This window comes from Anomaloglossus baeobatrachus, unplaced genomic scaffold (genome assembly GCF_048569485.1).
Source record: "Anomaloglossus baeobatrachus isolate aAnoBae1 unplaced genomic scaffold, aAnoBae1.hap1 Scaffold_243, whole genome shotgun sequence".
Taxonomy (NCBI): domain Eukaryota; kingdom Metazoa; phylum Chordata; class Amphibia; order Anura; family Aromobatidae; genus Anomaloglossus; species Anomaloglossus baeobatrachus.
The window spans coordinates 142,220-165,791 of NW_027442056.1; the positions used below are offsets into that span (position 1 = coordinate 142,220).

The 23,572-nt window shown below is 47.1% G+C and overlaps 17 non-coding genes across 17 annotated transcripts; all 17 read left to right on the forward strand.

The window, feature by feature from the left end:
• Nucleotides 1–548: 548 nt before the first annotated feature.
• On the forward strand, nucleotides 549–739 carry LOC142262079 (U2 spliceosomal RNA). Its single transcript, XR_012729536.1, has one exon. It is a non-coding gene; the product is annotated as a U2 spliceosomal RNA (small nuclear RNA).
• Nucleotides 740–1,856: 1,117 nt separating this feature from the next.
• On the forward strand, nucleotides 1,857–2,047 carry LOC142262080 (U2 spliceosomal RNA). The gene has a single exon (XR_012729537.1). It is a non-coding gene; the product is annotated as a U2 spliceosomal RNA (small nuclear RNA).
• Nucleotides 2,048–3,164: 1,117 nt separating this feature from the next.
• LOC142262081 (U2 spliceosomal RNA) lies at nucleotides 3,165–3,355 on the forward strand. The gene has a single exon (XR_012729538.1). It is a non-coding gene; the product is annotated as a U2 spliceosomal RNA (small nuclear RNA).
• Nucleotides 3,356–4,472: 1,117 nt separating this feature from the next.
• Nucleotides 4,473–4,663, forward strand: LOC142262083 (U2 spliceosomal RNA). Its single transcript, XR_012729539.1, has one exon. It is a non-coding gene; the product is annotated as a U2 spliceosomal RNA (small nuclear RNA).
• Nucleotides 4,664–5,780: 1,117 nt separating this feature from the next.
• On the forward strand, nucleotides 5,781–5,971 carry LOC142262084 (U2 spliceosomal RNA). The gene has a single exon (XR_012729540.1). It is a non-coding gene; the product is annotated as a U2 spliceosomal RNA (small nuclear RNA).
• Nucleotides 5,972–7,088: 1,117 nt separating this feature from the next.
• LOC142262085 (U2 spliceosomal RNA) lies at nucleotides 7,089–7,279 on the forward strand. Its single transcript, XR_012729541.1, has one exon. It is a non-coding gene; the product is annotated as a U2 spliceosomal RNA (small nuclear RNA).
• Nucleotides 7,280–8,396: 1,117 nt separating this feature from the next.
• On the forward strand, nucleotides 8,397–8,587 carry LOC142262086 (U2 spliceosomal RNA). Its single transcript, XR_012729542.1, has one exon. It is a non-coding gene; the product is annotated as a U2 spliceosomal RNA (small nuclear RNA).
• A 1,117-nt stretch (nucleotides 8,588–9,704) lies between these two features.
• On the forward strand, nucleotides 9,705–9,895 carry LOC142262263 (U2 spliceosomal RNA). Its single transcript, XR_012729702.1, has one exon. It is a non-coding gene; the product is annotated as a U2 spliceosomal RNA (small nuclear RNA).
• Nucleotides 9,896–11,012: 1,117 nt separating this feature from the next.
• LOC142262087 (U2 spliceosomal RNA) lies at nucleotides 11,013–11,203 on the forward strand. Its single transcript, XR_012729543.1, has one exon. It is a non-coding gene; the product is annotated as a U2 spliceosomal RNA (small nuclear RNA).
• A 1,117-nt stretch (nucleotides 11,204–12,320) lies between these two features.
• On the forward strand, nucleotides 12,321–12,511 carry LOC142262089 (U2 spliceosomal RNA). The gene has a single exon (XR_012729545.1). It is a non-coding gene; the product is annotated as a U2 spliceosomal RNA (small nuclear RNA).
• Nucleotides 12,512–13,628: 1,117 nt separating this feature from the next.
• LOC142262090 (U2 spliceosomal RNA) lies at nucleotides 13,629–13,819 on the forward strand. The gene has a single exon (XR_012729546.1). It is a non-coding gene; the product is annotated as a U2 spliceosomal RNA (small nuclear RNA).
• Nucleotides 13,820–14,936: 1,117 nt separating this feature from the next.
• On the forward strand, nucleotides 14,937–15,127 carry LOC142262091 (U2 spliceosomal RNA). The gene has a single exon (XR_012729547.1). It is a non-coding gene; the product is annotated as a U2 spliceosomal RNA (small nuclear RNA).
• A 1,999-nt stretch (nucleotides 15,128–17,126) lies between these two features.
• On the forward strand, nucleotides 17,127–17,322 carry LOC142262313 (U2 spliceosomal RNA). The gene has a single exon (XR_012729746.1). It is a non-coding gene; the product is annotated as a U2 spliceosomal RNA (small nuclear RNA).
• A 1,117-nt stretch (nucleotides 17,323–18,439) lies between these two features.
• On the forward strand, nucleotides 18,440–18,630 carry LOC142262264 (U2 spliceosomal RNA). Its single transcript, XR_012729703.1, has one exon. It is a non-coding gene; the product is annotated as a U2 spliceosomal RNA (small nuclear RNA).
• A 1,117-nt stretch (nucleotides 18,631–19,747) lies between these two features.
• LOC142262092 (U2 spliceosomal RNA) lies at nucleotides 19,748–19,938 on the forward strand. Its single transcript, XR_012729548.1, has one exon. It is a non-coding gene; the product is annotated as a U2 spliceosomal RNA (small nuclear RNA).
• A 1,117-nt stretch (nucleotides 19,939–21,055) lies between these two features.
• Nucleotides 21,056–21,246, forward strand: LOC142262265 (U2 spliceosomal RNA). The gene has a single exon (XR_012729704.1). It is a non-coding gene; the product is annotated as a U2 spliceosomal RNA (small nuclear RNA).
• A 1,117-nt stretch (nucleotides 21,247–22,363) lies between these two features.
• Nucleotides 22,364–22,554, forward strand: LOC142262094 (U2 spliceosomal RNA). Its single transcript, XR_012729549.1, has one exon. It is a non-coding gene; the product is annotated as a U2 spliceosomal RNA (small nuclear RNA).
• The last annotated feature ends 1,018 nt before the right edge of the window (nucleotides 22,555–23,572 follow it).

Sequence of the window (23,572 nt, forward strand, 5' to 3'; positions counted from 1 at the left end):
CAATAGCGCTGCTGCCTAGAAAACAAGCTGCGCAGAAGAAGTTGTTCTTTGGGTGGGAGGGTGGGCTAGTGGAAGGAGGGGGCAATCTCTTTTTTTCCCGGGTGGTAGGGGGATGACAGGAGAAGGGAAGCGGGTGGTGAGAAAGGTACAGAGGGCAGGGTTTGGGGGCTGGGAAGGAAAGGGAAAAGATTAGGGTTTGGGGATGATGAAAGGGCTTTCTACGGGTAAGGATGGCAAAGGGTGGCAGTGACGGAAAGTCAGGCAACCTGTCCTGTCCGTCTTTTTGTATCGTGAATTGGAAAGACTGCAAGGGGGAGGGGAGTTGCTTGCGCCCTAAAGGAGGAGTTATTCAGATTCATTGCAGTGGGCGGCGGCTGCAAAACGCACCATTCTTCTTGTTTTTGCTCTGCAAAGCAGCCTTTTCAAGGGTTGGCTTGGGTGACAAAATGTCTTGTGTAGGCGTGGGTTTGTCTCCCTCTCGCTCTCTCTCCCTAAGATGTGTCCGGCATAGGCCAGGGTGCCACTCGAGGCCCAAACCAATTCTGGTTATCGCTTCTCGGCCTTTTGGCTAAGATCAAGTGTAGTATCTGTTCTTATCAGTTTAATATCTGATACGTCCCCTATCTGGGGACCATATATTAAATGGATTTTTAGAACAGGGAGATGGAAAAAGAGCTTGCTCTGTCCACTCCACGCATTGACCTGGTATTGCAGTACCTCCAGGAACGGTGCACCCCTTCTTAACCCAGTTTCCAAAAGCAGAACTCGATTCACCTGATTCATATTAGCCCGATTAGCGAATTGAAATGAATTTTTATCTAACACACTTTTTACTTGCTTTATTCATCCAAATAGCAAACTCATCACCACTCAACTTCACCAACTCTGCTATGTCCCGTGCAGTATCTTGTTGTCAGTCTAATCTAGATCATGTGTAATTGAATGGAATAGATCCCTTTTGGACAAAGTGGAGTCAGATGCTGCAGTGACCACAGGTGTGAGAGGATCTACAATTGGCATCTGGTGTTATCTCTCTGCTTCCACTCCAAATAAAGTTACCTGTTGTTACCTGAACGTCAAATACTAAGAATGGGCGGCCTATGAAAGAATTAGTACTTTCATTAAGTATACTAAACCGGCTAATTGGGAATAGACAAACTGTAAAAAGCCCTCTGAGAAAGCCCCTCTCTAACCTTTGTTAGTAAGCTTTTCTGTAGCCTGCCTGTTGATGTATTTTCGGTTTGAACAGTGCACAACATGAAGAGACGGAACACTGGCGGCTTGTCACAATGCCCCCCGATGACATCACAATAGCGCTGCTGCCTAGAAAACAAGCTGCGCAGAAGAAGTTGTTCTTTGGGTGGGAGGGTGGGCTAGTGGAAGGAGGGGGCAATCTCTTTTTTTCCCGGGTGGTAGGGGGATGACAGGAGAAGGGAAGCGGGTGGTGAGAAAGGTACAGAGGGTAGGGTTTGGGGGCTGGGAAGGAAAGGGAAAAGATTAGGGTTTGGGGATGATGAAAGGGCTTTCTACGGGTAAGGATGGCAAAGGGTGGCAGTGACGGAAAGTCAGGCAACCTGTCCTGTCCGTCTTTTTGTATCGTGAATTGGAAAGACTGCAAGGGGGAGGGGAGTTGCTTGCGCCCTAAAGGAGGAGTTATTCAGATTCATTGCAGTGGGCGGCGGCTGCAAAACGCACCATTCTTCTTGTTTTTGCTCTGCAAAGCAGCCTTTTCAAGGGTTGGCTTGGGTGACAAAATGTCTTGTGTAGGCGTGGGTTTGTCTCCCTCTCGCTCTCTCTCCCTAAGATGTGTCCGGCATAGGCCAGGGTGCCACTCGAGGCCCAAACCAATTCTGGTTATCGCTTCTCGGCCTTTTGGCTAAGATCAAGTGTAGTATCTGTTCTTATCAGTTTAATATCTGATACGTCCCCTATCTGGGGACCATATATTAAATGGATTTTTAGAACAGGGAGATGGAAAAAGAGCTTGCTCTGTCCACTCCACGCATTGACCTGGTATTGCAGTACCTCCAGGAACGGTGCACCCCTTCTTAACCCAGTTTCCAAAAGCAGAACTCGATTCACCTGATTCATATTAGCCCGATTAGCGAATTGAAATGAATTTTTATCTAACACACTTTTTACTTGCTTTATTCATCCAAATAGCAAACTCATCACCACTCAACTTCACCAACTCTGCTATGTCCCGTGCAGTATCTTGTTGTCAGTCTAATCTAGATCATGTGTAATTGAATGGAATAGATCCCTTTTGGACAAAGTGGAGTCAGATGCTGCAGTGACCACAGGTGTGAGAGGATCTACAATTGGCATCTGGTGTTATCTCTCTGCTTCCACTCCAAATAAAGTTACCTGTTGTTACCTGAACGTCAAATACTAAGAATGGGCGGCCTATGAAAGAATTAGTACTTTCATTAAGTATACTAAACCGGCTAATTGGGAATAGACAAACTGTAAAAAGCCCTCTGAGAAAGCCCCTCTCTAACCTTTGTTAGTAAGCTTTTCTGTAGCCTGCCTGTTGATGTATTTTCGGTTTGAACAGTGCACAACATGAAGAGACGGAACACTGGCGGCTTGTCACAATGCCCCCCGATGACATCACAATAGCGCTGCTGCCTAGAAAACAAGCTGCGCAGAAGAAGTTGTTCTTTGGGTGGGAGGGTGGGCTAGTGGAAGGAGGGGGCAATCTCTTTTTTTCCCGGGTGGTAGGGGGATGACAGGAGAAGGGAAGCGGGTGGTGAGAAAGGTACAGAGGGCAGGGTTTGGGGGCTGGGAAGGAAAGGGAAAAGATTAGGGTTTGGGGATGATGAAAGGGCTTTCTACGGGTAAGGATGGCAAAGGGTGGCAGTGACGGAAAGTCAGGCAACCTGTCCTGTCCGTCTTTTTGTATCGTGAATTGGAAAGACTGCAAGGGGGAGGGGAGTTGCTTGCGCCCTAAAGGAGGAGTTATTCAGATTCATTGCAGTGGGCGGCGGCTGCAAAACGCACCATTCTTCTTGTTTTTGCTCTGCAAAGCAGCCTTTTCAAGGGTTGGCTTGGGTGACAAAATGTCTTGTGTAGGCGTGGGTTTGTCTCCCTCTCGCTCTCTCTCCCTAAGATGTGTCCGGCATAGGCCAGGGTGCCACTCGAGGCCCAAACCAATTCTGGTTATCGCTTCTCGGCCTTTTGGCTAAGATCAAGTGTAGTATCTGTTCTTATCAGTTTAATATCTGATACGTCCCCTATCTGGGGACCATATATTAAATGGATTTTTAGAACAGGGAGATGGAAAAAGAGCTTGCTCTGTCCACTCCACGCATTGACCTGGTATTGCAGTACCTCCAGGAACGGTGCACCCCTTCTTAACCCAGTTTCCAAAAGCAGAACTCGATTCACCTGATTCATATTAGCCCGATTAGCGAATTGAAATGAATTTTTATCTAACACACTTTTTACTTGCTTTATTCATCCAAATAGCAAACTCATCACCACTCAACTTCACCAACTCTGCTATGTCCCGTGCAGTATCTTGTTGTCAGTCTAATCTAGATCATGTGTAATTGAATGGAATAGATCCCTTTTGGACAAAGTGGAGTCAGATGCTGCAGTGACCACAGGTGTGAGAGGATCTACAATTGGCATCTGGTGTTATCTCTCTGCTTCCACTCCAAATAAAGTTACCTGTTGTTACCTGAACGTCAAATACTAAGAATGGGCGGCCTATGAAAGAATTAGTACTTTCATTAAGTATACTAAACCGGCTAATTGGGAATAGACAAACTGTAAAAAGCCCTCTGAGAAAGCCCCTCTCTAACCTTTGTTAGTAAGCTTTTCTGTAGCCTGCCTGTTGATGTATTTTCGGTTTGAACAGTGCACAACATGAAGAGACGGAACACTGGCGGCTTGTCACAATGCCCCCCGATGACATCACAATAGCGCTGCTGCCTAGAAAACAAGCTGCGCAGAAGAAGTTGTTCTTTGGGTGGGAGGGTGGGCTAGTGGAAGGAGGGGGCAATCTCTTTTTTTCCCGGGTGGTAGGGGGATGACAGGAGAAGGGAAGCGGGTGGTGAGAAAGGTACAGAGGGCAGGGTTTGGGGGCTGGGAAGGAAAGGGAAAAGATTAGGGTTTGGGGATGATGAAAGGGCTTTCTACGGGTAAGGATGGCAAAGGGTGGCAGTGACGGAAAGTCAGGCAACCTGTCCTGTCCGTCTTTTTGTATCGTGAATTGGAAAGACTGCAAGGGGGAGGGGAGTTGCTTGCGCCCTAAAGGAGGAGTTATTCAGATTCATTGCAGTGGGCGGCGGCTGCAAAACGCACCATTCTTCTTGTTTTTGCTCTGCAAAGCAGCCTTTTCAAGGGTTGGCTTGGGTGACAAAATGTCTTGTGTAGGCGTGGGTTTGTCTCCCTCTCGCTCTCTCTCCCTAAGATGTGTCCGGCATAGGCCAGGGTGCCACTCGAGGCCCAAACCAATTCTGGTTATCGCTTCTCGGCCTTTTGGCTAAGATCAAGTGTAGTATCTGTTCTTATCAGTTTAATATCTGATACGTCCCCTATCTGGGGACCATATATTAAATGGATTTTTAGAACAGGGAGATGGAAAAAGAGCTTGCTCTGTCCACTCCACGCATTGACCTGGTATTGCAGTACCTCCAGGAACGGTGCACCCCTTCTTAACCCAGTTTCCAAAAGCAGAACTCGATTCACCTGATTCATATTAGCCCGATTAGCGAATTGAAATGAATTTTTATCTAACACACTTTTTACTTGCTTTATTCATCCAAATAGCAAACTCATCACCACTCAACTTCACCAACTCTGCTATGTCCCGTGCAGTATCTTGTTGTCAGTCTAATCTAGATCATGTGTAATTGAATGGAATAGATCCCTTTTGGACAAAGTGGAGTCAGATGCTGCAGTGACCACAGGTGTGAGAGGATCTACAATTGGCATCTGGTGTTATCTCTCTGCTTCCACTCCAAATAAAGTTACCTGTTGTTACCTGAACGTCAAATACTAAGAATGGGCGGCCTATGAAAGAATTAGTACTTTCATTAAGTATACTAAACCGGCTAATTGGGAATAGACAAACTGTAAAAAGCCCTCTGAGAAAGCCCCTCTCTAACCTTTGTTAGTAAGCTTTTCTGTAGCCTGCCTGTTGATGTATTTTCGGTTTGAACAGTGCACAACATGAAGAGACGGAACACTGGCGGCTTGTCACAATGCCCCCCGATGACATCACAATAGCGCTGCTGCCTAGAAAACAAGCTGCGCAGAAGAAGTTGTTCTTTGGGTGGGAGGGTGGGCTAGTGGAAGGAGGGGGCAATCTCTTTTTTTCCCGGGTGGTAGGGGGATGACAGGAGAAGGGAAGCGGGTGGTGAGAAAGGTACAGAGGGCAGGGTTTGGGGGCTGGGAAGGAAAGGGAAAAGATTAGGGTTTGGGGATGATGAAAGGGCTTTCTACGGGTAAGGATGGCAAAGGGTGGCAGTGACGGAAAGTCAGGCAACCTGTCCTGTCCGTCTTTTTGTATCGTGAATTGGAAAGACTGCAAGGGGGAGGGGAGTTGCTTGCGCCCTAAAGGAGGAGTTATTCAGATTCATTGCAGTGGGCGGCGGCTGCAAAACGCACCATTCTTCTTGTTTTTGCTCTGCAAAGCAGCCTTTTCAAGGGTTGGCTTGGGTGACAAAATGTCTTGTGTAGGCGTGGGTTTGTCTCCCTCTCGCTCTCTCTCCCTAAGATGTGTCCGGCATAGGCCAGGGTGCCACTCGAGGCCCAAACCAATTCTGGTTATCGCTTCTCGGCCTTTTGGCTAAGATCAAGTGTAGTATCTGTTCTTATCAGTTTAATATCTGATACGTCCCCTATCTGGGGACCATATATTAAATGGATTTTTAGAACAGGGAGATGGAAAAAGAGCTTGCTCTGTCCACTCCACGCATTGACCTGGTATTGCAGTACCTCCAGGAACGGTGCACCCCTTCTTAACCCAGTTTCCAAAAGCAGAACTCGATTCACCTGATTCATATTAGCCCGATTAGCGAATTGAAATGAATTTTTATCTAACACACTTTTTACTTGCTTTATTCATCCAAATAGCAAACTCATCACCACTCAACTTCACCAACTCTGCTATGTCCCGTGCAGTATCTTGTTGTCAGTCTAATCTAGATCATGTGTAATTGAATGGAATAGATCCCTTTTGGACAAAGTGGAGTCAGATGCTGCAGTGACCACAGGTGTGAGAGGATCTACAATTGGCATCTGGTGTTATCTCTCTGCTTCCACTCCAAATAAAGTTACCTGTTGTTACCTGAACGTCAAATACTAAGAATGGGCGGCCTATGAAAGAATTAGTACTTTCATTAAGTATACTAAACCGGCTAATTGGGAATAGACAAACTGTAAAAAGCCCTCTGAGAAAGCCCCTCTCTAACCTTTGTTAGTAAGCTTTTCTGTAGCCTGCCTGTTGATGTATTTTCGGTTTGAACAGTGCACAACATGAAGAGACGGAACACTGGCGGCTTGTCACAATGCCCCCCGATGACATCACAATAGCGCTGCTGCCTAGAAAACAAGCTGCGCAGAAGAAGTTGTTCTTTGGGTGGGAGGGTGGGCTAGTGGAAGGAGGGGGCAATCTCTTTTTTTCCCGGGTGGTAGGGGGATGACAGGAGAAGGGAAGCGGGTGGTGAGAAAGGTACAGAGGGCAGGGTTTGGGGGCTGGGAAGGAAAGGGAAAAGATTAGGGTTTGGGGATGATGAAAGGGCTTTCTACGGGTAAGGATGGCAAAGGGTGGCAGTGACGGAAAGTCAGGCAACCTGTCCTGTCCGTCTTTTTGTATCGTGAATTGGAAAGACTGCAAGGGGGAGGGGAGTTGCTTGCGCCCTAAAGGAGGAGTTATTCAGATTCATTGCAGTGGGCGGCGGCTGCAAAACGCACCATTCTTCTTGTTTTTGCTCTGCAAAGCAGCCTTTTCAAGGGTTGGCTTGGGTGACAAAATGTCTTGTGTAGGCGTGGGTTTGTCTCCCTCTCGCTCTCTCTCCCTAAGATGTGTCCGGCATAGGCCAGGGTGCCACTCGAGGCCCAAACCAATTCTGGTTATCGCTTCTCGGCCTTTTGGCTAAGATCAAGTGTAGTATCTGTTCTTATCAGTTTAATATCTGATACGTCCCCTATCTGGGGACCATATATTAAATGGATTTTTAGAACAGGGAGATGGAAAAAGAGCTTGCTCTGTCCACTCCACGCATTGACCTGGTATTGCAGTACCTCCAGGAACGGTGCACCCCTTCTTAACCCAGTTTCCAAAAGCAGAACTCGATTCACCTGATTCATATTAGCCCGATTAGCGAATTGAAATGAATTTTTATCTAACACACTTTTTACTTGCTTTATTCATCCAAATAGCAAACTCATCACCACTCAACTTCACCAACTCTGCTATGTCCCGTGCAGTATCTTGTTGTCAGTCTAATCTAGATCATGTGTAATTGAATGGAATAGATCCCTTTTGGACAAAGTGGAGTCAGATGCTGCAGTGACCACAGGTGTGAGAGGATCTACAATTGGCATCTGGTGTTATCTCTCTGCTTCCACTCCAAATAAAGTTACCTGTTGTTACCTGAACGTCAAATACTAAGAATGGGCGGCCTATGAAAGAATTAGTACTTTCATTAAGTATACTAAACCGGCTAATTGGGAATAGACAAACTGTAAAAAGCCCTCTGAGAAAGCCCCTCTCTAACCTTTGTTAGTAAGCTTTTCTGTAGCCTGCCTGTTGATGTATTTTCGGTTTGAACAGTGCACAACATGAAGAGACGGAACACTGGCGGCTTGTCACAATGCCCCCCGATGACATCACAATAGCGCTGCTGCCTAGAAAACAAGCTGCGCAGAAGAAGTTGTTCTTTGGGTGGGAGGGTGGGCTAGTGGAAGGAGGGGGCAATCTCTTTTTTTCCCGGGTGGTAGGGGGATGACAGGAGAAGGGAAGCGGGTGGTGAGAAAGGTACAGAGGGCAGGGTTTGGGGGCTGGGAAGGAAAGGGAAAAGATTAGGGTTTGGGGATGATGAAAGGGCTTTCTACGGGTAAGGATGGCAAAGGGTGGCAGTGACGGAAAGTCAGGCAACCTGTCCTGTCCGTCTTTTTGTATCGTGAATTGGAAAGACTGCAAGGGGGAGGGGAGTTGCTTGCGCCCTAAAGGAGGAGTTATTCAGATTCATTGCAGTGGGCGGCGGCTGCAAAACGCACCATTCTTCTTGTTTTTGCTCTGCAAAGCAGCCTTTTCAAGGGTTGGCTTGGGTGACAAAATGTCTTGTGTAGGCGTGGGTTTGTCTCCCTCTCGCTCTCTCTCCCTAAGATGTGTCCGGCATAGGCCAGGGTGCCACTCGAGGCCCAAACCAATTCTGGTTATCGCTTCTCGGCCTTTTGGCTAAGATCAAGTGTAGTATCTGTTCTTATCAGTTTAATATCTGATACGTCCCCTATCTGGGGACCATATATTAAATGGATTTTTAGAACAGGGAGATGGAAAAAGAGCTTGCTCTGTCCACTCCACGCATTGACCTGGTATTGCAGTACCTCCAGGAACGGTGCACCCCTTCTTAACCCAGTTTCCAAAAGCAGAACTCGATTCACCTGATTCATATTAGCCCGATTAGCGAATTGAAATGAATTTTTATCTAACACACTTTTTACTTGCTTTATTCATCCAAATAGCAAACTCATCACCACTCAACTTCACCAACTCTGCTATGTCCCGTGCAGTATCTTGTTGTCAGTCTAATCTAGATCATGTGTAATTGAATGGAATAGATCCCTTTTGGACAAAGTGGAGTCAGATGCTGCAGTGACCACAGGTGTGAGAGGATCTACAATTGGCATCTGGTGTTATCTCTCTGCTTCCACTCCAAATAAAGTTACCTGTTGTTACCTGAACGTCAAATACTAAGAATGGGCGGCCTATGAAAGAATTAGTACTTTCATTAAGTATACTAAACCGGCTAATTGGGAATAGACAAACTGTAAAAAGCCCTCTGAGAAAGCCCCTCTCTAACCTTTGTTAGTAAGCTTTTCTGTAGCCTGCCTGTTGATGTATTTTCGGTTTGAACAGTGCACAACATGAAGAGACGGAACACTGGCGGCTTGTCACAATGCCCCCCGATGACATCACAATAGCGCTGCTGCCTAGAAAACAAGCTGCGCAGAAGAAGTTGTTCTTTGGGTGGGAGGGTGGGCTAGTGGAAGGAGGGGGCAATCTCTTTTTTTCCCGGGTGGTAGGGGGATGACAGGAGAAGGGAAGCGGGTGGTGAGAAAGGTACAGAGGGCAGGGTTTGGGGGCTGGGAAGGAAAGGGAAAAGATTAGGGTTTGGGGATGATGAAAGGGCTTTCTACGGGTAAGGATGGCAAAGGGTGGCAGTGACGGAAAGTCAGGCAACCTGTCCTGTCCGTCTTTTTGTATCGTGAATTGGAAAGACTGCAAGGGGGAGGGGAGTTGCTTGCGCCCTAAAGGAGGAGTTATTCAGATTCATTGCAGTGGGCGGCGGCTGCAAAACGCACCATTCTTCTTGTTTTTGCTCTGCAAAGCAGCCTTTTCAAGGGTTGGCTTGGGTGACAAAATGTCTTGTGTAGGCGTGGGTTTGTCTCCCTCTCGCTCTCTCTCCCTAAGATGTGTCCGGCATAGGCCAGGGTGCCACTCGAGGCCCAAACCAATTCTGGTTATCGCTTCTCGGCCTTTTGGCTAAGATCAAGTGTAGTATCTGTTCTTATCAGTTTAATATCTGATACGTCCCCTATCTGGGGACCATATATTAAATGGATTTTTAGAACAGGGAGATGGAAAAAGAGCTTGCTCTGTCCACTCCACGCATTGTCCTGGTATTGCAGTACCTCCAGGAACGGTGCACCCCTTCTTAACCCAGTTTCCAAAAGCAGAACTCGATTCACCTGATTCATATTAGCCCGATTAGCGAATTGAAATGAATTTTTATCTAACACACTTTTTACTTGCTTTATTCATCCAAATAGCAAACTCATCACCACTCAACTTCACCAACTCTGCTATGTCCCGTGCAGTATCTTGTTGTCAGTCTAATCTAGATCATGTGTAATTGAATGGAATAGATCCCTTTTGGACAAAGTGGAGTCAGATGCTGCAGTGACCACAGGTGTGAGAGGATCTACAATTGGCATCTGGTGTTATCTCTCTGCTTCCACTCCAAATAAAGTTACCTGTTGTTACCTGAACGTCAAATACTAAGAATGGGCGGCCTATGAAAGAATTAGTACTTTCATTAAGTATACTAAACCGGCTAATTGGGAATAGACAAACTGTAAAAAGCCCTCTGAGAAAGCCCCTCTCTAACCTTTGTTAGTAAGCTTTTCTGTAGCCTGCCTGTTGATGTATTTTCGGTTTGAACAGTGCACAACATGAAGAGACGGAACACTGGCGGCTTGTCACAATGCCCCCCGATGACATCACAATAGCGCTGCTGCCTAGAAAACAAGCTGCGCAGAAGAAGTTGTTCTTTGGGTGGGAGGGTGGGCTAGTGGAAGGAGGGGGCAATCTCTTTTTTTCCCGGGTGGTAGGGGGATGACAGGAGAAGGGAAGCGGGTGGTGAGAAAGGTACAGAGGGCAGGGTTTGGGGGCTGGGAAGGAAAGGGAAAAGATTAGGGTTTGGGGATGATGAAAGGGCTTTCTACGGGTAAGGATGGCAAAGGGTGGCAGTGACGGAAAGTCAGGCAACCTGTCCTGTCCGTCTTTTTGTATCGTGAATTGGAAAGACTGCAAGGGGGAGGGGAGTTGCTTGCGCCCTAAAGGAGGAGTTATTCAGATTCATTGCAGTGGGCGGCGGCTGCAAAACGCACCATTCTTCTTGTTTTTGCTCTGCAAAGCAGCCTTTTCAAGGGTTGGCTTGGGTGACAAAATGTCTTGTGTAGGCGTGGGTTTGTCTCCCTCTCGCTCTCTCTCCCTAAGATGTGTCCGGCATAGGCCAGGGTGCCACTCGAGGCCCAAACCAATTCTGGTTATCGCTTCTCGGCCTTTTGGCTAAGATCAAGTGTAGTATCTGTTCTTATCAGTTTAATATCTGATACGTCCCCTATCTGGGGACCATATATTAAATGGATTTTTAGAACAGGGAGATGGAAAAAGAGCTTGCTCTGTCCACTCCACGCATTGACCTGGTATTGCAGTACCTCCAGGAACGGTGCACCCCTTCTTAACCCAGTTTCCAAAAGCAGAACTCGATTCACCTGATTCATATTAGCCCGATTAGCGAATTGAAATGAATTTTTATCTAACACACTTTTTACTTGCTTTATTCATCCAAATAGCAAACTCATCACCACTCAACTTCACCAACTCTGCTATGTCCCGTGCAGTACCTTGTTGTCAGTCTAATCTAGATCATGTGTAATTGAATGGAATAGATCCCTTTTGGACAAAGTGGAGTCAGATGCTGCAGTGACCACAGGTGTGAGAGGATCTACAATTGGCATCTGGTGTTATCTCTCTGCTTCCACTCCAAATAAAGTTACCTGTTGTTACCTGAACGTCAAATACTAAGAATGGGCGGCCTATGAAAGAATTAGTACTTTCATTAAGTATACTAAACCGGCTAATTGGGAATAGACAAACTGTAAAAAGCCCTCTGAGAAAGCCCCTCTCTAACCTTTGTTAGTAAGCTTTTCTGTAGCCTGCCTGTTGATGTATTTTCGGTTTGAACAGTGCACAACATGAAGAGACGGAACACTGGCGGCTTGTCACAATGCCCCCCGATGACATCACAATAGCGCTGCTGCCTAGAAAACAAGCTGCGCAGAAGAAGTTGTTCTTTGGGTGGGAGGGTGGGCTAGTGGAAGGAGGGGGCAATCTCTTTTTTTCCCGGGTGGTAGGGGGATGACAGGAGAAGGGAAGCGGGTGGTGAGAAAGGTACAGAGGGCAGGGTTTGGGGGCTGGGAAGGAAAGGGAAAAGATTAGGGTTTGGGGATGATGAAAGGGCTTTCTACGGGTAAGGATGGCAAAGGGTGGCAGTGACGGAAAGTCAGGCAACCTGTCCTGTCCGTCTTTTTGTATCGTGAATTGGAAAGACTGCAAGGGGGAGGGGAGTTGCTTGCGCCCTAAAGGAGGAGTTATTCAGATTCATTGCAGTGGGCGGCGGCTGCAAAACGCACCATTCTTCTTGTTTTTGCTCTGCAAAGCAGCCTTTTCAAGGGTTGGCTTGGGTGACAAAATGTCTTGTGTAGGCGTGGGTTTGTCTCCCTCTCGCTCTCTCTCCCTAAGATGTGTCCGGCATAGGCCAGGGTGCCACTCGAGGCCCAAACCAATTCTGGTTATCGCTTCTCGGCCTTTTGGCTAAGATCAAGTGTAGTATCTGTTCTTATCAGTTTAATATCTGATACGTCCCCTATCTGGGGACCATATATTAAATGGATTTTTAGAACAGGGAGATGGAAAAAGAGCTTGCTCTGTCCACTCCACGCATTGACCTGGTATTGCAGTACCTCCAGGAACGGTGCACCCCTTCTTAACCCAGTTTCCAAAAGCAGAACTCGATTCACCTGATTCATATTAGCCCGATTAGCGAATTGAAATGAATTTTTATCTAACACACTTTTTACTTGCTTTATTCATCCAAATAGCAAACTCATCACCACTCAACTTCACCAACTCTGCTATGTCCCGTGCAGTATCTTGTTGTCAGTCTAATCTAGATCATGTGTAATTGAATGGAATAGATCCCTTTTGGACAAAGTGGAGTCAGATGCTGCAGTGACCACAGGTGTGAGAGGATCTACAATTGGCATCTGGTGTTATCTCTCTGCTTCCACTCCAAATAAAGTTACCTGTTGTTACCTGAACGTCAAATACTAAGAATGGGCGGCCTATGAAAGAATTAGTACTTTCATTAAGTATACTAAACCGGCTAATTGGGAATAGACAAACTGTAAAAAGCCCTCTGAGAAAGCCCCTCTCTAACCTTTGTTAGTAAGCTTTTCTGTAGCCTGCCTGTTGATGTATTTTCGGTTTGAACAGTGCACAACATGAAGAGACGGAACACTGGCGGCTTGTCACAATGCCCCCCGATGACATCACAATAGCGCTGCTGCCTAGAAAACAAGCTGCGCAGAAGAAGTTGTTCTTTGGGTGGGAGGGTGGGCTAGTGGAAGGAGGGGGCAATCTCTTTTTTTCCCGGGTGGTAGGGGGATGACAGGAGAAGGGAAGCGGGTGGTGAGAAAGGTACAGAGGGCAGGGTTTGGGGGCTGGGAAGGAAAGGGAAAAGATTAGGGTTTGGGGATGATGAAAGGGCTTTCTACGGGTAAGGATGGCAAAGGGTGGCAGTGACGGAAAGTCAGGCAACCTGTCCTGTCCGTCTTTTTGTATCGTGAATTGGAAAGACTGCAAGGGGGAGGGGAGTTGCTTGCGCCCTAAAGGAGGAGTTATTCAGATTCATTGCAGTGGGCGGCGGCTGCAAAACGCACCATTCTTCTTGTTTTTGCTCTGCAAAGCAGCCTTTTCAAGGGTTGGCTTGGGTGACAAAATGTCTTGTGTAGGCGTGGGTTTGTCTCCCTCTCGCTCTCTCTCCCTAAGATGTGTCCGGCATAGGCCAGGGTGCCACTCGAGGCCCAAACCAATTCTGGTTATCGCTTCTCGGCCTTTTGGCTAAGATCAAGTGTAGTATCTGTTCTTATCAGTTTAATATCTGATACGTCCCCTATCTGGGGACCATATATTAAATGGATTTTTAGAACAGGGAGATGGAAAAAGAGCTTGCTCTGTCCACTCCACGCATTGACCTGGTATTGCAGTACCTCCAGGAACGGTGCACCCCTTCTTAACCCAGTTTCCAAAAGCAGAACTCGATTCACCTGATTCATATTAGCCCGATTAGCGAATTGAAATGAATTTTTATCTAACACACTTTTTACTTGCTTTATTCATCCAAATAGCAAACTCATCACCACTCAACTTCACCAACTCTGCTATGTCCCGTGCAGTATCTTGTTGTCAGTCTAATCTAGATCATGTGTAATTGAATGGAATAGATCCCTTTTGGACAAAGTGGAGTCAGATGCTGCAGTGACCACAGGTGTGAGAGGATCTACAATTGGCATCTGGTGTTATCTCTCTGCTTCCACTCCAAATAAAGTTACCTGTTGTTACCTGAACGTCAAATACTAAGAATGGGCGGCCTATGAAAGAATTAGTACTTTCATTAAGTATACTAAACCGGCTAATTGGGAATAGACAAACTGTAAAAAGCCCTCTGAGAAAGCCCCTCTCTAACCTTTGTTAGTAAGCTTTTCTGTAGCCTGCCTGTTGATGTATTTTCGGTTTGAACAGTGCACAACATGAAGAGACGGAACACTGGCGGCTTGTCACAATGCCCCCCGATGACATCACAATAGCGCTGCTGCCTAGAAAACAAGCTGCGCAGAAGAAGTTGTTCTTTGGGTGGGAGGGTGGGCTAGTGGAAGGAGGGGGCAATCTCTTTTTTTCCCGGGTGGTAGGGGGATGACAGGAGAAGGGAAGCGGGTGGTGAGAAAGGTACAGAGGGCAGGGTTTGGGGGCTGGGAAGGAAAGGGAAAAGATTAGGGTTTGGGGATGATGAAAGGGCTTTCTACGGGTAAGGATGGCAAAGGGTGGCAGTGACGGAAAGTCAGGCAACCTGTCCTGTCCGTCTTTTTGTATCGTGAATTGGAAAGACTGCAAGGGGGAGGGGAGTTGCTTGCGCCCTAAAGGAGGAGTTATTCAGATTCATTGCAGTGGGCGGCGGCTGCAAAACGCACCATTCTTCTTGTTTTTGCTCTGCAAAGCAGCCTTTTCAAGGGTTGGCTTGGGTGACAAAATGTCTTGTGTAGGCGTGGGTTTGTCTCCCTCTCGCTCTCTCTCCCTAAGATGTGTCCGGCATAGGCCAGGGTGCCACTCGAGGCCCAAACCAATTCTGGTTATCGCTTCTCGGCCTTTTGGCTAAGATCAAGTGTAGTATCTGTTCTTATCAGTTTAATATCTGATACGTCCCCTATCTGGGGACCATATATTAAATGGATTTTTAGAACAGGGAGATGGAAAAAGAGCTTGCTCTGTCCACTCCACGCATTGACCTGGTATTGCAGTACCTCCAGGAACGGTGCACCCCTTCTTAACCCAGTTTCCAAAAGCAGAACTCGATTCACCTGATTCATATTAGCCCAATTAGCGAATTGAAATGAATTTTTATCTAACACACTTTTTACTTGCTTTATTCATCCAAATAGCAAACTCATCACCACTCAACTTCACCAACTCTGCTATGTCCCGTGCAGTATCTTGTTGTCAGTCTAATCTAGATCATGTGTAATTGAATGGAATAGATCCCTTTTGGACAAAGTGGAGTCAGATGCTGCAGTGACCACAGGTGTGAGAGGATCTACAATTGGCATCTGGTGTTATCTCTCTGCTTCCACTCCAAATAAAGTTACCTGTTGTTACCTGAACGTCAAATACTAAGAATGGGCGGCCTATGAAAGAATTAGTACTTTCATTAAGTATACTAAACCGGCTAATTGGGAATAGACAAACTGTAAAAAGCCCTCTGAGAAAGCCCCTCTCTAACCTTTGTTAGTAAGCTTTTCTGTAGCCTGCCTGTTGATGTATTTTCGGTTTGAACAGTGCACAACATGAAGAGACGGAACACTGGCGGCTTGTCACAATGCCCCCCGATGACATCACAATAGCGCTGCTGCCTAGAAAACAAGCTGCGCAGAAGAAGTTGTTCTTTGGGTGGGAGGGTGGGCTAGTGGAAGGAGGGGGCAATCTCTTTTTTTCCCGGGTGGTAGGGGGATGACAGGAGAAGGGAAGCGGGTGGTGAGAAAGGTACAGAGGGCAGGGTTTGGGGGCTGGGAAGGAAAGGGAAAAGATTAGGGTTTGGGGATGATGAAAGGGCTTTCTACGGGTAAGGATGGCAAAGGGTGGCAGTGACGGAAAGTCAGGCAACCTGTCCTGTCCGTCTTTTTGTATCGTGAATTGGAAAGACTGCAAGGGGGAGGGGAGTTGCTTGCGCCCTAAAGGAGGAGTTATTCAGATTCATTGCAGTGGGCGGCGGCTGCAAAACGCACCATTCTTCTTGTTTTTGCTCTGCAAAGCAGCCTTTTCAAGGGTTGGCTTGGGTGACAAAATGTCTTGTGTAGGCGTGGGTTTGTCTCCCTCTCGCTCTCTCTCCCTAAGATGTGTCCGGCATAGGCCAGGGTGCCACTCGAGGCCCAAACCAATTCTGGTTATCGCTTCTCGGCCTTTTGGCTAAGATCAAGTGTAGTGTTGTTCGAAGAGGTGGTTTAAGCTCCAGGCCACCTTAGTACAATGATACAATGCACACTGGAAGGTTGCGCTTGCTAGTACTCTGGGTGGATAGTATATTCATCTAGTGGAAAACATGGCCCTACCAGGATCGAGGCTATTAGACTGAGTAAGGGTGGGGGGCTATGGTACAACGTGCCCCAGGACTGACGACCCTGGAGTGAGTCTGAGCTTGCTGGCTTGGGACCCCGGCAAGCCTTGGGCTCTGTAGCACACCGTACCTTGCCTTTTCATACTTTTTGAGCATATTACCCTATCCCGGCCTTCTGGCTAGGAAGGGAAATTTTTATAATCATGGTCGGAGGTCCGTTCAGCTTTGGGCTGAGAAACCAACACCCGGTTGGAGGTCCGGGTCAGCTTTGGCTGAGAAACCAACACCCGGTTGGAGGTCCGGGTCAGCTTCGGCTGAGAAACCAACACCCGGTTGGAGGTCCGGGTCAGCTTCGGCTGAGAAACCAACACCCGGTTGGAGGTCCGGGTCAGCTTCGGCTGAGAAACCAACACCCGGTTGGAGGTCCGGTTAGCCTTGGGCTGAGAAACCAACACCGGTTGACGGTCCGGGCAGTTTCGGCTGCGAAACCAACAACTAGTAGCTCTCTACTCCACTTGGGTAAGATGCCTGGATGGACGCTGGGAGCAACGACAAGGCTCAACCAGGCTTCGGCTTGGGGGAGCACCGAAGATCCCTGACCCTTGCTGTGGCCTTCTGGCTCGGAGGGACGGGGTTGATTTTTGGGGACCCTCTCCTCACGGAGGGGTCCACACGAATCCTAGCCTTTGCACTGTTTTTGGTGTGACTTCGGTCATGCATTTTTTGCGGTGCTTTGGAAAGCTTCATTAAATCAAAATCTGTTCTTATCAGTTTAATATCTGATACGTCCCCTATCTGGGGACCATATATTAAATGGATTTTTAGAACAGGGAGATGGAAAAAGAGCTTGCTCTGTCCACTCCACGCATTGACCTGGTATTGCAGTACCTCCAGGAACGGTGCACCCCTTCTTAACCCAGTTTCCAAAAGCAGAACTCGATTCACCTGATTCATATTAGCCCGATTAGCGAATTGAAATGAATTTTTATCTAACACACTTTTTACTTGCTTTATTCATCCAAATAGCAAACTCATCACCACTCAACTTCACCAACTCTGCTATGTCCCGTGCAGTATCTTGTTGTCAGTCTAATCTAGATCATGTGTAATTGAATGGAATAGATCCCTTTTGGACAAAGTGGAGTCAGATGCTGCAGTGACCACAGGTGTGAGAGGATCTACAATTGGCATCTGGTGTTATCTCTCTGCTTCCACTCCAAATAAAGTTACCTGTTGTTACCTGAACGTCAAATACTAAGAATGGGCGGCCTATGAAAGAATTAGTACTTTCATTAAGTATACTAAACCGGCTAATTGGGAATAGACAAACTGTAAAAAGCCCTCTGAGAAAGCCCCTCTCTAACCTTTGTTAGTAAGCTTTTCTGTAGCCTGCCTGTTGATGTATTTTCGGTTTGAACAGTGCACAACATGAAGAGACGGAACACTGGCGGCTTGTCACAATGCCCCCCGATGACATCACAATAGCGCTGCTGCCTAGAAAACAAGCTGCGCAGAAGAAGTTGTTCTTTGGGTGGGAGGGTGGGCTAGTGGAAGGAGGGGGCAATCTCTTTTTTTCCCGGGTGGTAGGGGGATGACAGGAGAAGGGAAGCGGGTGGTGAGAAAGGTACAGAGGGCAGGGTTTGGGGGCTGGGAAGGAAAGGGAAAAGATTAGGGTTTGGGGATGATGAAAGGGCTTTCTACGGGTAAGGATGGCAAAGGGTGGCAGTGACGGAAAGTCAGGCAACCTGTCCTGTCCGTCTTTTTGTATCGTGAATTGGAAAGACTGCAAGGGGGAGGGGAGTTGCTTGCGCCCTAAAGGAGGAGTTATTCAGATTCATTGCAGTGGGCGGCGGCTGCAAAACGCACCATTCTTCTTGTTTTTGCTCTGCAAAGCAGCCTTTTCAAGGGTTGGCTTGGGTGACAAAATGTCTTGTGTAGGCGTGGGTTTGTCTCCCTCTCGCTCTCTCTCCCTAAGATGTGTCCGGCATAGGCCAGGGTGCCACTCGAGGCCCAAACCAATTCTGGTTATCGCTTCTCGGCCTTTTGGCTAAGATCAAGTGTAGTATCTGTTCTTATCAGTTTAATATCTGATACGTCCCCTATCTGGGGACCATATATTAAATGGATTTTTAGAACAGGGAGATGGAAAAAGAGCTTGCTCTGTCCACTCCACGCATTGTCCTGGTATTGCAGTACCTCCAGGAACGGTGCACCCCTTCTTAACCCAGTTTCCAAAAGCAGAACTCGATTCACCTGATTCATATTAGCCCGATTAGCGAATTGAAATGAATTTTTATCTAACACACTTTTTACTTGCTTTATTCATCCAAATAGCAAACTCATCACCACTCAACTTCACCAACTCTGCTATGTCCCGTGCAGTATCTTGTTGTCAGTCTAATCTAGATCATGTGTAATTGAATGGAATAGATCCCTTTTGGACAAAGTGGAGTCAGATGCTGCAGTGACCACAGGTGTGAGAGGATCTACAATTGGCATCTGGTGTTATCTCTCTGCTTCCACTCCAAATAAAGTTACCTGTTGTTACCTGAACGTCAAATACTAAGAATGGGCGGCCTATGAAAGAATTAGTACTTTCATTAAGTATACTAAACCGGCTAATTGGGAATAGACAAACTGTAAAAAGCCCTCTGAGAAAGCCCCTCTCTAACCTTTGTTAGTAAGCTTTTCTGTAGCCTGCCTGTTGATGTATTTTCGGTTTGAACAGTGCACAACATGAAGAGACGGAACACTGGCGGCTTGTCACAATGCCCCCCGATGACATCACAATAGCGCTGCTGCCTAGAAAACAAGCTGCGCAGAAGAAGTTGTTCTTTGGGTGGGAGGGTGGGCTAGTGGAAGGAGGGGGCAATCTCTTTTTTTCCCGGGTGGTAGGGGGATGACAGGAGAAGGGAAGCGGGTGGTGAGAAAGGTACAGAGGGCAGGGTTTGGGGGCTGGGAAGGAAAGGGAAAAGATTAGGGTTTGGGGATGATGAAAGGGCTTTCTACGGGTAAGGATGGCAAAGGGTGGCAGTGACGGAAAGTCAGGCAACCTGTCCTGTCCGTCTTTTTGTATCGTGAATTGGAAAGACTGCAAGGGGGAGGGGAGTTGCTTGCGCCCTAAAGGAGGAGTTATTCAGATTCATTGCAGTGGGCGGCGGCTGCAAAACGCACCATTCTTCTTGTTTTTGCTCTGCAAAGCAGCCTTTTCAAGGGTTGGCTTGGGTGACAAAATGTCTTGTGTAGGCGTGGGTTTGTCTCCCTCTCGCTCTCTCTCCCTAAGATGTGTCCGGCATAGGCCAGGGTGCCACTCGAGGCCCAAACCAATTCTGGTTATCGCTTCTCGGCCTTTTGGCTAAGATCAAGTGTAGTATCTGTTCTTATCAGTTTAATATCTGATACGTCCCCTATCTGGGGACCATATATTAAATGGATTTTTAGAACAGGGAGATGGAAAAAGAGCTTGCTCTGTCCACTCCACGCATTGACCTGGTATTGCAGTACCTCCAGGAACGGTGCACCCCTTCTTAACCCAGTTTCCAAAAGCAGAACTCGATTCACCTGATTCATATTAGCCCGATTAGCGAATTGAAATGAATTTTTATCTAACACACTTTTTACTTGCTTTATTCATCCAAATAGCAAACTCATCACCACTCAACTTCACCAACTCTGCTATGTCCCGTGCAGTATCTTGTTGTCAGTCTAATCTAGATCATGTGTAATTGAATGGAATAGATCCCTTTTGGACAAAGTGGAGTCAGATGCTGCAGTGACCACAGGTGTGAGAGGATCTACAATTGGCATCTGGTGTTATCTCTCTGCTTCCACTCCAAATAAAGTTACCTGTTGTTACCTGAACGTCAAATACTAAGAATGGGCGGCCTATGAAAGAATTAGTACTTTCATTAAGTATACTAAACCGGCTAATTGGGAATAGACAAACTGTAAAAAGCCCTCTGAGAAAGCCCCTCTCTAACCTTTGTTAGTAAGCTTTTCTGTAGCCTGCCTGTTGATGTATTTTCGGTTTGAACAGTGCACAACATGAAGAGACGGAACACTGGCGGCTTGTCACAATGCCCCCCGATGACATCACAATAGCGCTGCTGCCTAGAAAACAAGCTGCGCAGAAGAAGTTGTTCTTTGGGTGGGAGGGTGGGCTAGTGGAAGGAGGGGGCAATCTCTTTTTTTCCCGGGTGGTAGGGGGATGACAGGAGAAGGGAAGCGGGTGGTGAGAAAGGTACAGAGGGCAGGGTTTGGGGGCTGGGAAGGAAAGGGAAAAGATTAGGGTTTGGGGATGATGAAAGGGCTTTCTACGGGTAAGGATGGCAAAGGGTGGCAGTGACGGAAAGTCAGGCAACCTGTCCTGTCCGTCTTTTTGTATCGTGAATTGGAAAGACTGCAAGGGGGAGGGGAGTTGCTTGCGCCCTAAAGGAGGAGTTATTCAGATTCATTGCAGTGGGCGGCGGCTGCAAAACGCACCATTCTTCTTGTTTTTGCTCTGCAAAGCAGCCTTTTCAAGGGTTGGCTTGGGTGACAAAATGTCTTGTGTAGGCGTGGGTTTGTCTCCCTCTCGCTCTCTCTCCCTAAGATGTGTCCGGCATAGGCCAGGGTGCCACTCGAGGCCCAAACCAATTCTGGTTATCGCTTCTCGGCCTTTTGGCTAAGATCAAGTGTAGTATCTGTTCTTATCAGTTTAATATCTGATACGTCCCCTATCTGGGGACCATATATTAAATGGATTTTTAGAACAGGGAGATGGAAAAAGAGCTTGCTCTGTCCACTCCACGCATTGTCCTGGTATTGCAGTACCTCCAGGAACGGTGCACCCCTTCTTAACCCAGTTTCCAAAAGCAGAACTCGATTCACCTGATTCATATTAGCCCGATTAGCGAATTGAAATGAATTTTTATCTAACACACTTTTTACTTGCTTTATTCATCCAAATAGCAAACTCATCACCACTCAACTTCACCAACTCTGCTATGTCCCGTGCAGTATCTTGTTGTCAGTCTAATCTAGATCATGTGTAATTGAATGGAATAGATCCCTTTTGGACAAAGTGGAGTCAGATGCTGCAGTGACCACAGGTGTGAGAGGATCTACAATTGGCATCTGGTGTTATCTCTCTGCTTCCACTCCAAATAAAGTTACCTGTTGTTACCTGAACGTCAAATACTAAGAATGGGCGGCCTATGAAAGAATTAGTACTTTCATTAAGTATACTAAACCGGCTAATTGGGAATAGACAAACTGTAAAAAGCCCTCTGAGAAAGCCCCTCTCTAACCTTTGTTAGTAAGCTTTTCTGTAGCCTGCCTGTTGATGTATTTTCGGTTTGAACAGTGCACAACATGAAGAGACGGAACACTGGCGGCTTGTCACAATGCCCCCCGATGACATCACAATAGCGCTGCTGCCTAGAAAACAAGCTGCGCAGAAGAAGTTGTTCTTTGGGTGGGAGGGTGGGCTAGTGGAAGGAGGGGGCAATCTCTTTTTTTCCCGGGTGGTAGGGGGATGACAGGAGAAGGGAAGCGGGTGGTGAGAAAGGTACAGAGGGCAGGGTTTGGGGGCTGGGAAGGAAAGGGAAAAGATTAGGGTTTGGGGATGATGAAAGGGCTTTCTACGGGTAAGGATGGCAAAGGGTGGCAGTGACGGAAAGTCAGGCAACCTGTCCTGTCCGTCTTTTTGTATCGTGAATTGGAAAGACTGCAAGGGGGAGGGGAGTTGCTTGCGCCCTAAAGGAGGAGTTATTCAGATTCATTGCAGTGGGCGGCGGCTGCAAAACGCACCATTCTTCTTGTTTTTGCTCTGCAAAGCAGCCTTTTCAAGGGTTGGCTTGGGTGACAAAATGTCTTGTGTAGGCGTGGGTTTGTCTCCCTCTCGCTCTCTCTCCCTAAGATGTGTCTGGCATAGGCCAGGGTGCCACTCGAGGCCCAAACCAATTCTGGTTATCGCTTCTCGGCCTTTTGGCTAAGATCAAGTGTAGTATCTGTTCTTATCAGTTTAATATCTGATACGTCCCCTATCTGGGGACCATATATTAAATGGATTTTTAGAACAGGGAGATGGAAAAAGAGCTTGCTCTGTCCACTCCACGCATTGACCTGGTATTGCAGTACCTCCAGGAACGGTGCACCCCTTCTTAACCCAGTTTCCAAAAGCAGAACTCGATTCACCTGATTCATATTAGCCCGATTAGCGAATTGAAATGAATTTTTATCTAACACACTTTTTACTTGCTTTATTCATCCAAATAGCAAACTCATCACCACTCAACTTCACCAACTCTGCTATGTCCCGTGCAGTATCTTGTTGTCAGTCTAATCTAGATCATGTGTAATTGAATGGAATAGATCCCTTTTGGACAAAGTGGAGTCAGATGCTGCAGTGACCACAGGTGTGAGAGGATCTACAATTGGCATCTGGTGTTATCTCTCTGCTTCCACTCCAAATAAAGTTACCTGTTGTTACCTGAACGTCAAATACTAAGAATGGGCGGCCTATGAAAGAATTAGTACTTTCATTAAGTATACTAAACCGGCTAATTGGGAATAGACAAACTGTAAAAAGCCCTCTGAGAAAGCCCCTCTCTAACCTTTGTTAGTAAGCTTTTCTGTAGCCTGCCTGTTGATGTATTTTCGGTTTGAACAGTGCACAACATGAAGAGACGGAACACTGGCGGCTTGTCACAATGCCCCCCGATGACATCACAATAGCGCTGCTGCCTAGAAAACAAGCTGCGCAGAAGAAGTTGTTCTTTGGGTGGGAGGGTGGGCTAGTGGAAGGAGGGGGCAATCTCTTTTTTTCCCGGGTGGTAGGGGGATGACAGGAGAAGGGAAGCGGGTGGTGAGAAAGGTACAAAGGGCAGGGTTTGGGGGCTGGGAAGGAAAGGGAAAAGATTAGGGTTTGGGGATGATGAAAGGGCTTTCTACGGGTAAGGATGGCAAAGGGTGGCAGTGACGGAAAGTCAGGCAACCTGTCCTGTCCGTCTTTTTGTATCGTGAATTGGAAAGACTGCAAGGGGGAGGGGAGTTGCTTGCGCCCTAAAGGAGGAGTTATTCAGATTCATTGCAGTGGGCGGCGGCTGCAAAACGCACCATTCTTCTTGTTTTTGCTCTGCAAAGCAGCCTTTTCAAGGGTTGGCTTGGGTGACAAAATG